The following is a 6,660-nucleotide window of genomic DNA, read 5'->3' on the forward strand; positions in this document are numbered from 1 at the left end:
GAGATAGTTCCCCTCACACCGGCATCACTCAGTACTGAACAACAGGATAATTAGCAGAGAAAACATTCCTAGGACCAAAGCCTGTTCCTGCAGTAGTCCTGCTCTCGGATTCCCAGGGCTGCCTGGGCCAGTGCCAACCTCAGGATCACAGCAGGCCACCGAGTCCTGGGACTCACCCTCGTACTCATAAGGTCACAGCTATGACTAAGTCCTGGATTTCAGTGATCCAAATCTACTGCCCTGTAGTGAGTTCTGCCGGGCGTTCGTGGAGAAAAGTAACCCTTGGCCACCGGGAGAATCTAAAGAGGCAGATCAGACAGTTGGCTTTTGCAAGGGAGGGCACGTACCCACTTGCAAACGCTGGGTGCTGGTGGCTGTGGTGTATGAAAGTACAACCTCGGGGCCTGGCAGAAAGCCTTCCTGGAGTTGAGTCCTCTCTCAAGACTTGATAGGGATGGAAGCTTTAGTAAGTTAGGCTACTGCGTCCTTTTGCACAAACCGGCCAGAGCGCGCTCGTGTATAGCTTGGTTGGATTTCCACAGGCCTAAAAGGAGGAGAGGGGGTTAAAGGTAAAAATCTGGACGCCGTGAAAAAAATGAGACCTGGGGTTACCTGGGGCGACCACATGAGTGGCTTTGGGCAATGCTCAGCAATAGAGCCGGCAACGGACAGATGGAAAGTTAAGTGCTTCTGGGACCCAAAGACTATAAAGTCCCAAGGTAGGTGAAGCAGACAGAGCTCAGACAGGGCTTGACTGCCTGAGGTGCCAAGTAGGTGATCTTATAGGAGTCTGCGGAACGTCAGCCCCTCCCTGGAGTGGCGGAGTCAGCTCTTTGAGCCCCGCAGCAGCTAACCCAATCCCCGGCTGCTTGGGGACGCAGCTGTCCTAGGAGGCGCTCGGGCCCCAGGTGTACTGGAGAAGATCTAGAGCAACTCCTCCCCAGCCTGAGGATCCAGGCAACAGGGCAGGCCTGGCCCGGCATCGATTGCCCTTGTTTGCGGCCGCCGGCAGGCTCCCGGGAACCAGCTGAAGGCGGCGGGCTCGGATCAGGGTCCCAGCGTCTGGCTGCGGGCCCACGGGGGTGCAGGCGGGGGCGGGTTGCAGATGGGGACGGCGCAGGGCCCACCTGCAGCTTTGCTAGGGAGAAACCGTGGCAGCTCCGGAGCAGCGAGGCGTCACCGCCGGCGGCCGCGCACCGGAAACCTCGGGAACCCGAGCCTGGCCAGGGGGCGCCCAGGAGCAGCAACGACACCTTGGCTCAGAGCTCCAGGGCGGGCCCAAATTACCCCCGGCCACACCCGGTGGCCAGACTGTCTGGAGGGCACAGTTGGCCACCCATCAGCCAAAGTTACAGAGATAGTCCAGAGCCCGCCGCCTAACCCACGCAGGACACCCGCCTGCTTTCTCCTCAACCTCAGACGCAGGACACCCCTCTCCATCTCCCCAAATGCTGGACACCCGCCTGAACCTCGCAAAATGAGGGACAGCCGGCTGCAAGTCCCTGGCAGCTCCTCTAGGCGCTGGCAGGGCACCAGCACTGGAGTAGGTAGGCAGGTGAATCATGGTGCTGTCACCTAGGACTGGGATTGTATTTTATTTTTTTATTTTTCATTCCTAGAAGAAGTTGCTGCTCTGATTTTTAAATGAGACTGAATGTAGTAGGACACTATCTGGTGGATGGTGAAGATACTGTAGATTCCAGGGAGTTTTATCTGCCCATGAATTGCCCAAGTTCAAAGACTACTTTGTTTAAATTTTATGCCTTTGCTATTTCATAATTATTACTATTCTAATTGGAAGGAGAGAACCAATTCACTTAAGTTCTCTGACCTCCTGGCTGCTGACACACCCACCTATACAATATTAATGAGAAAAACAAAACAGGTCCAACTTGTAATGATTAATGGTTCCAAATAAACATGCTCAGATGCATACAGTTCACAAGGCTTGCAAGTCTTGTAGATAAATTTTAAGAAGCCATCATGAGAACTGCAACCAGAACTAGTGGTTCAGGCTTACAGTTCCAGCTACTCCACAGGCTGAGGCAGGAGGAAACCAAGTTCAAGCTATATGGGCAACCTAGCAACCATGGAGATGAACGCTTGCCTAACATGTGCAAGACCCCAGTCTCAATCCCCAGTAACATACAACACACACATGGACCTTTCTTTAATCCCAGCTAGCATTTTGGGGCAGAGGCAGGTGGATCTCTGTAAAATTGAGGCCAGCCTGGTCTATGTAGCAAGTTCCAGACCAGCCAGGAAACCCTGTTCAATATGTGTGTTTAATTTTATACATATATATTGCTTAATATACATAAAATCTCATATATATATGTGTTAAATTTATATATATTATTTAATGTATGTGTACTGTTTGGGGATCTGGGATGAATTTTCAAGTATCAGCAAAAGCATATATGCTACTTATATGTGCCAAACATTAAAGCACATTAATGGTTTTAAAAATGTATTTATTTTTTAATTTTTATGTACATGAGCATTTTGCACATACATGCATATAGTATATGTGTGCAAAATACCTATACACATTATAATATATATCACACACACACACACACACACACACACACACACACACACAAACACACACACACGGAAGCCAGAAGAGGGCATCAGATTCTCTGGGACAGGAGTCAACAGTTATTAGCTGCTGTGTGTGTACTGGGACGTGAACTCGGATCCTCTGAGAGAGTGCCAGTGGTACTAACTGAACTACTAGCCCACACTAGTAAGCACGGTAAAGGCAAAGGGGCCTTGTGCATTCTACCACAGCAGCAACTTCAGAAAATATTTTTTCAGCTTATTTGCCACCATCCTGTTTTTGTTGTGTTGAGGAAATGTAACTTTCTTGCTAATATAAAACAAATAATGTAGTTAATTTAAACCAACTTTAAATGGGCTTATGCTTGAGGTGCAATGGCATGATTAAAAACAAGTACGTGCAGTCGGTGAAAGGCTTCTAAACACAGATTGGTCTAATTGCCAAGCTAAATCAATCAAATTGGCATGCCACCCACTCAGCGCTCTTTTAGATACCAACATATTAAGCAGTCATGGAGATTGGTATGAAACAAGATGACAGGATTTTAAAAATGAGATTGAATTTTGTATTACTGTAATAGCTATTTCTAATTTCCTCAAAATAAATCATTATGAAAATTTATAATGTTTGACTCTTCAAATTGAATTTATTTGGTTTGAGATAGGGTCTCTATTTGGCTCTGGCTGTCCTGGAATTCACTCTGTAGTCCAAGATGGCCTCAAACTCAGAGATCTCCCTCCTTTGCTAGGATTAAAGGTGTAAGCTCTGCTGCCACCATCTGGTACAAGTTGATCTTAATATAAATTCAAATACCACCAACAGAAAACTGAAGGGATAAGCTAGATGTGTTAGCTTTCAGTTTCTGTAACAAACCTCCCAAATTATAACACAAGGGTTTTTCTGTTTTTTGTTTGTTAATTTTTTTTTTTTTTTAGCTCAGTTCAACGGTGTTAGTACATTGACTACAAAGATGGCTCATGGACTTTCGCATGATAGAGAGAACCAAATGTAGAACTATTCAAGTGTAAAAAGGAATTGATGGTATCTCTGAACACTGCACATTACAGGGCGGAAAATGATGTTATCACTTACCTGAGGGGCATACACACACACACAGGCACACAGGAATGCGCGTGCACAACCCCACACAGAAATGTACTACTTCACAGATGGAAAGAATATTTAAAATGTTTACTAAAAGGAAGGGATATTGATATAAGAGGACAGATGATTCTAGAACTATGCAGACAGTTACATTATAAATACACAGCGATCCGTGAAAGCTGACATGGACCCGAATGCTCTCCAGTTGAAGCACGTAACACAAAGGATCTGCCTTAAACAACTTCAAAACTCAATTTGTATCTCCTTAGTGGGAGCGACCTGCAAGACTGAAGAATTAAAAACCAAACACAAAAACAAAATACCCAGACTATTCTCAGAACTGGACAGTGAGTGACAATACTGGCGTTGTGACAAGTCGATATGAAGTAGCAATGATGGCAGCTCTGACACTGAGAGGGAAACAGAGCTTCAGGAAGTCATCTGGATATTCTGCAGTTCTGAATTTCATTTAATTTCATTGAAGTCTCAATATGAATCAAAAATATACTTACTTAGGAAAACCAATCTCTCCTGTATATCCCACCACACAGGCCTATGTTCAAAGACACACCTCTCTGAATTACAGTAAAATGACATACACTAGCACTTTCAAAACTTTATTTGAATCAGATCCATGCTTATTCACATTATCTTTCATTTAGAATTAAAATATCAATCTATAGTTTAAATCATACTTTTAGCCCTTTACAAAATATGTAGCTAATATATTTTAGTTTAAAACTGACCAAGGATAAGAAAACTTGAATCAGCTTTTTTGTAATGAAGATGAGAAATGATCCCCTACAATATACATGTCTATAACACTAAACAGTAATAAGATATTCACACTTATTCCCTTTTAATTCAGGGGCTTTCTTTTAAATACTACAAATCATGTGTTTTAATTTTTTTTTTTAACTGTCTGTATGGGTTTTGTCTGCATCAATGCCTGTGCACCACTTGGTGCCTGGTGTCTGAGAACATCAGAAGAGGATGCTGGATCCCCTGGGATTGGAGTTACAGATGGTTGTGAGCTACCATGTGGGTGCTGGGAATTGAATCCAGGCCTGCTGGAAGATTAGCAAGTGTTCTCCAGACCCAAATCCTGTGCTTTTTAAGTAAGCATTCAAATAAAATTTTTAATTAATGAAATTATTGAGAGGTGGGGAAAATGCTTCCTGAATATTCTTTACATTTACTTAACTACAAAAACTCAAATTCCTCTAAGGCAGAAGTCATTCATACTTAGGATATTTTAAATTGTAATGTATTTGGTACATTCTACATGCTAAATGCTATGGAGTGTACTCAAGAGGGGCCCAGCAGCAGCAGTGTCCACTCCTCGGGTCTCCCAGAGGAGTGGCTGACACCACCAAGCGCCTGGGCCTCTTTCACTCTGAAGTCCAAGTTGTCTTTGTTTGTTTTTCAAAAATGGAACTATCTAATCATAAACTATTTCATGTATTAGAATAGAGTACTAGCATATGGGTAGAGAATTTGCAATAATACATAGCAAATTAATTTAACAAAAGGCCAACCAGTGTTTAATAAGTATTCTGCCACTTACTGGATTATTTACAAGAAATTTGTTCAGTACCCCTTAACAACTTGAAATATACTGAAAGGTCTAAGTATATACTAGTCAGCATAAAAGCAGTGTGAACATCAGCTATTAATCATGTGACAGATGTGAATGGTTGCATGTCATATTATAAATGAGTACTGATTTTGTTAATGTTTATAAGGACCAAGAAAAATATTTAATGCTGATTTTATGACATTTAGAATTTAATACAGGAAATTTAAATTTCAAAATCTTTTCTCTGCCACATTTCTAAACTATTTGTTTAAAAAGTATTTTATATTTCCCATTTTCAAATGCTTTCCAAGAATTTTGAAATTTAGGTTTCCTGTCTCTTCTAACTATATTTTTATTGCTATCAGACTTGTTATCCTGCCCTAAATATTAATTTTAAATCTAGCGAAAGTTATGAGGCTGCTTTCTACCGTTAAAACACAGAAAGGTAATTTTATGACTGTGACTTTCACTCCAAAGACATTCATTCATGCTACAAATCAGAGCTCCGACAACAGAAAGCCTGTGTGGGACACAAGGAGCAAAAACAGGATCACTTGAATCACCCCCAAAAAGTTCTCCAGTCTGCAAGATGGCTACTCACAGCTGTGTTCTGAAGTGCTGTTTAAAATGTAAGTAGAACTTACAGCTTATACTTGAAATCCTACCTTCTCATTGAGGGGAGGATGGTTTTAAGACCCTCAGGGAATGCATGAAACAGTGGGAGCTACCAGCCTCCAGCAAGACAGCCATTAAAGGAAGCACTTGAAACTAACTTTTCGCTTTTTCACTTTGAGGACCTTAAAGAACAAAGGGATTACCTGGACACAGCACCTCCACATTCTATAGTAGACTCAATAGCTGAGATGGCCAGGGACTGACAAGGGGTGTGAATGTACTGGCCAAGTGGATTCACAGTGATATTCCAGCAGGCTATTCTGAACGGCATACACTTAAAATTCTATTTCTGGAATTTCCATGTATTTTTGGATTATTGTTGAACTTTAGCTAGAACCACAGAAAAGCAAAAGGAACAGATAAAAAAAGGTCTATGATAAAAGCAATTAAATAATTTTCAGTAATAAAGGCTATCAAAATATTGTACAAGTCTAAAACACAACCTGATTAACATTTTAAAAGAAAGTAATGTAACAAAGTAACATTTAGAAAAGGGCACAACTATGTCCTAATTCTATTCTACACTACGTTTGCTTCAAGAAAAAAAAAATGTTGAACTTCACAAAACTATAAAATCCCCAAATTAAATGTACTTCTATTATTCTTCTGTTTTGCTATGGGGATTCTGTTGTAAGACATTAATTTTTAATGTCCCAAACTTTAACTGTAAGAAATTAAACAAATCGTTTTAAAAGAGTAAACTGATTAATTTTAAGAGCAAATTTTGTTAGTGATT

General features: G+C 41.6%; 1 protein-coding gene across 1 annotated transcript in view; it reads right to left on the reverse strand.

Moving 5' to 3' along the window:
• The window catches only part of Eogt (EGF domain specific O-linked N-acetylglucosamine transferase), a 31,591-nt gene extending 31,042 nt beyond the window's left edge, over positions 1–549 (reverse strand). Inside the window, exon 1 of the mRNA XM_051154955.1 lies at positions 348–549. The gene's annotated coding sequence lies outside the window, so the exon portion shown is untranslated. The remainder of the gene's footprint in view (positions 1–347) is intronic.
• Between the last annotated feature and the right edge of the window lie 6,111 nt (positions 550–6,660).

This window comes from Acomys russatus, chromosome 13 (genome assembly GCF_903995435.1).
Source record: "Acomys russatus chromosome 13, mAcoRus1.1, whole genome shotgun sequence".
NCBI lineage: Eukaryota > Metazoa > Chordata > Mammalia > Rodentia > Muridae > Acomys > Acomys russatus.